General features: G+C 45.1%; 1 protein-coding gene across 1 annotated transcript in view; it reads left to right on the forward strand.

The window, feature by feature from the left end:
• Window positions 1-6: 6 nt before the first annotated feature.
• Window positions 7-4591, forward strand: part of LOC128885234 (transcriptional regulator ERG homolog) — a 72365-nt gene continuing 67780 nt past the window's right edge. Inside the window, exon 1 of the mRNA XM_054139171.1 lies at window positions 7-1303. The gene's annotated coding sequence lies outside the window, so the exon portion shown is untranslated. The remainder of the gene's footprint in view (window positions 1304-4591) is intronic.

The following is a 4591-nucleotide window of genomic DNA, read 5'->3' on the forward strand; positions in this document are numbered from 1 at the left end:
TCGCACCTCGGATCCTTCGATTCAAAAATGCTGTAATTCGAAATAAAGTAGAATCGTACACTTTCGAGTGTGAAAATCCTTCGACGCCCGAGTGCTTCCAAACCCGAAACGTAAAACGTTTCAAAAGCTAAAAGACATCAACTCTAAAAAAAAAAAAACTAACAAAACACCATCGTCGGCTCCGTCCCGCAGCAGAAAGTAGAGAGAAGAAGCTGAACGAATAATCGTCGAGAGTACTTTCAACTCGAAACTTTCGATCCTAGAACCGGTCGCGTAGATTTTCGATCACGTTAGAATGAACCAGCCCCGGTGGTCCGGTGACCCCGGGTAGGCCCTCAGGAGTATCCAGAAGAGAGCTTGAAACACGAAGAAAAAGAGGGTTGCAGCTCGTAGCGAGAAAAAGACGAACGATCGGAGGGAGCAGCGAGAAGCCTGGGGAGGCTGTGGAGGATCCCGAAGGGAAGCGCGATAGGTCAAGCCCCGTGGATCGAAAGGAGACACCGAGTATTCAGGAGGTGGCCGAAGAAAGTCAGAAACGCGCGCGAAACGTCGGGAAAAAGAGGATTCCAACCCTGGCGAGAGGGGAGCCGAGAGGGTGGCGGTCGGAAGAAGGTGCGACGAGGATTCGCAACGCCGAGGGACGACGGGGTGGAGGACTGGTGGGAGAGAGAGAGAAAGAGAGAGAGAGAAAGAGAGAGGGAGACAGAGAGAGGGCCACGCGGAAAGGGAGAGAGGAAAGATCCACCCTGGTGGATGATCCCGCCTCTAAGGAGCCAGAGCCCTGGATGGGGGTTAGCAACCAATCCTCCTACCTCCACCGCCGCCATCTCCACCCTCTCTCCGTGGCGTCCCGGCGCAGGCTCCGATACAGCCAATCGTCGGACCGCGACTGATAACGACGCTGCCAAATGTGCGTCCGTCGCATCGCGGACGAGTTCGCCACGGCGGTGGTCCACGCGTCGACAAGCTCGTTTATATCCTTGCTATAATCCCCGCGGATAAACCTCCAGCCGACGGGAACATTCGACGTTTCACGGGCGTCGTCCGTGCCGCAACCGACCGCCGGCCGTTCGTTCGTTCGTTTCGATCTCGTTCGGTCTCGTTCGGTCTTCGTTCCGCGTTTCGATCGCCAGACACGGGTACGGCGAGCGTGACATTCGAAAAGGGGGGTCGAGGATCTTGGACGGGAAGTGAGACGGAGGAGGCACGTCGCAAGGATCGCGAGCGGGAGGTTGTCAGGCTCGATCGACGAACTGGATCTGACAGTGCTGGATAACGCCACACGCGGGACCCCGCATTGACGGTGAGTTTCGGGGGGTTTTTCGAGTCGGTTCCAGCGAATGGGAAAGGATCGGTAGGAACGAGCGAGGACGGACGGGGATCCTCGGACGAGCCCTCGGGCTTTGGAGAATCGGTTTCTGGCACGGTTGACGGGTGTTTACATCGGGTTGTCTCGAAAGCTTCTTTCGCGAGTTCCACTCGATTATTTGATGCGGTCGTGTTTATATAAACGGACAATCTAATTTCATAGATATTCATGTTGTAACAGTAATGGAGCAAAATTGAATCGTGCACGATTCAGTAATGTAACATGAAACATCAAATATCGTGCATGTATTAGTTATTAATAAAGGGAAAGAAACTTTTCGGACAACCTGATACGATTGAAAATCATTTTATTTTCGAAACAAGGGGGGTGCTAACGGGGAAATGTAACGTTCGCGACGTACAATGAAGCATGGATAGAGGCAGGGACAAATGAATAGATATAAGATACTGAAAAATACGGGGGCTGCTAACGGAGAAAAGCTTTTTACTGAGTTTCATTTTCAATCCTTTCATCCTTCAATCCTCACGACTTTTACCGAGTCATTGGTGCGAATGGGAGAACCAGAATGCTACGAGAACTGAAGCGGTCTATCTACAAAATCACGGGACGGAGTTATTAAGAGAAATTGAAAGCTACGATTTTTATTTAATTATTTCGATTCTTAAAAAAAAATGTTACTTAGGCCACTCTGGTTCTCGAGGCCTCGATTAGGGATAAGGATTCGGAGATTCTCAGAGGTCCTGCTCTTGGCGTTTGCGACGATACTTTCGAGCCTTCGCGAGGAAAATTGTACGAAGAGCACCTGGTATTACGACCTACTAATAATTAACAGGGATAATTAAAGTGGATACGAAGATTTTGGGTATCCTGCTTTCTTTTTCGTCGTATTGGGTTGTCCAGAAAGTTTGTGGCAATTTTTGAGAAAAATTCAAAGGCACATTTGAATCTTCATATATATTTATTGAATTATATAAGTACCATTTTGTTTCACGACCTTTCCACCTGTTAAGGGATACACCCATGTTGAATGTTTTCAACCATTCCGATATAAACAGACGCGTACCACCTACCAAAAATCGGCATGGACTTTCCAGACAAACTAATATCTATGGGTCACCAGGAGTTCATCCGCGAAGATTCGAAGGGGTTCGGTTATTTTCAGAGACTACGAACACTGATGTACCACTCGTAACGCAACAATTGAAGTTATGTTTGAAACGGAGCTTTCCTTGAAATTTCATTTCGCTCGCGACGAAACCGTTTGAATTGCTTTAACAAAAAATGCTCGCTGTATCTAGATGGGAGCACAAAGGGGTTAATTGGCAATGTAAATTGCGCCAGCGTGAAAGCATTCAAAGGTCATATTCGATGTCACATTTAGTAACCGTGTGAGCATGTACACCTGATCGATGTACACCCAATCATTGCGTGCACGCAACAAATCGATCATGTACCGAATAAAAATAAGATAGTTAAATAAATAAAATAAAATAAAATTCCACGATGGATTTATCATAGGCTTTTCCAAGTTAATTTACTATCTACCGTTACTATTTACTTGTTACTATTACTATTTATAGGCCCGTATCAATTGATCGGTTTCACTCGAAAGCTAAATATACTTCGGGCTCCTGATTGTAAGTTTACGGACACCATAGATCGAGCTGTAAATAGAAAATTGATGACTGAATTTCCCCATCGGAGATCGTAACGATTCCTGTGAAAAAAATGTCAAAAAAGTAAAAAAATTACGCCAAGTACACGAAACAGTCGACGACGAAAAGAAGTATTATCGAATAAATCACAAAAGAAAGTAGCTGATTTTCCCCGTCAAAGATCGTGTTACCTACACACCCTCGTTAAATGCTCTAGTATTTCCCTTCCTTTATGTATATCTCCCCTCCTCCCCCAAGAAAAATACCCCAAACTATTCCACGAAATGAAAGAACCGTAAGGTAATTTTGTTTTCGTCTCTACCATTCGTTGACACGTACCAAAGCGCAATTATTCGTCCCGAGGGTTAAAAAAGTGCGGTATTTACGATCGGGATAGATATCAACAACAGTGATTTAGGGTCGCGGCGGTCGAACCACCGCGTTTATCGCTCGCTGGCCAACTTTCCAATAACACCGGAATAAAAACGTGCTCGGTTATCATTGTTCTTCCCCCTCCCGCGCGTTCTGCCGGGCCCCCGTCTACGTTACAGCGGTACCCCCTTCACCTGTCCGCACGCATGTTTCGCGAATTAACCACAGCGGCGCGTATCTTCAGCGCTGAATTACCGCTCGCGTTCACAATTTTTCCCGCCCGTCTCTTTTATCGCCGCCGCATTTCTCGTTTATTCATCTTTTTTCACGCCGGGTAAACTTCGTCCTGGCTCGTACCTTGGCTACGATCAACTCCGAGAGTTCGTATACCGGTGGAATATCTCGATCTGATGACTTTTTTCTATGTTTATTTCTTTTTTTGTATTCGATTATCTATCTTGTTTCTAAAGAAAATCTCTTTTTCTCGAGTTTCACGAGCTTCGAGCATGCTCTTTATTCAACAGGATTGTTACTTATTTGCTCGATTTTAAAGGGACTCGATTATTTACGTAACGAGCGATCGTTTCCTAGATCTTTCCATCGGAGACACGTGCACGATTGATACAGGTATACGCCTCGTTAATATTCCTGCTCGCGTTCGTCTTCTTGGGATCCTTGCTACCTCGTACCCGCATTTTTCTCGTTAAAATGTTCCTGTTTTTCAGAGGAAGAACCCGTCCGCTTAATGCCGGTAATCTGCACGTCCACTTCCATTTCTCCCTTCCGTTATTGTTTATCGTTTATCAAACATGCTTCTTACTGGACTTCCTTCGAACATCGGAAATCTTCATTTCGTGATACGAAGTTATTAGGATGCTCTGAGCGGGGGAGGAAGGGCTGCAAATTGAATTTGGAAGGGAGAAGATTGCAAGATTAAAGGATTTAGGATTCGGGAATTCGAGATTGAATAATTTAAGAATTCAAGATTGAAGGATTCGAGATTGAAAAATTCAAGAATTCAAGATTGAAGAATACAAGATCGAAGACTTCAAGAATTCAAGATTGAGGAATTCAGAATTGAAAAATGCCAGAATTCAAGATTGAAGAATTCAGAATTGAAAAATGCCAGAATTCAAGATTGAAGAATTCAGAATTGAAAAATGCCAGAAATCAAGATTGAAGAATTCAGAATTGAAAAATTCCAGAATTCAAGATTGAAGAATTCAGAATTGAA

The sequence above is a fragment of the Hylaeus volcanicus genome, chromosome 2, assembly GCF_026283585.1.
Source record: "Hylaeus volcanicus isolate JK05 chromosome 2, UHH_iyHylVolc1.0_haploid, whole genome shotgun sequence".
Classification (NCBI taxonomy): domain Eukaryota; kingdom Metazoa; phylum Arthropoda; class Insecta; order Hymenoptera; family Colletidae; genus Hylaeus; species Hylaeus volcanicus.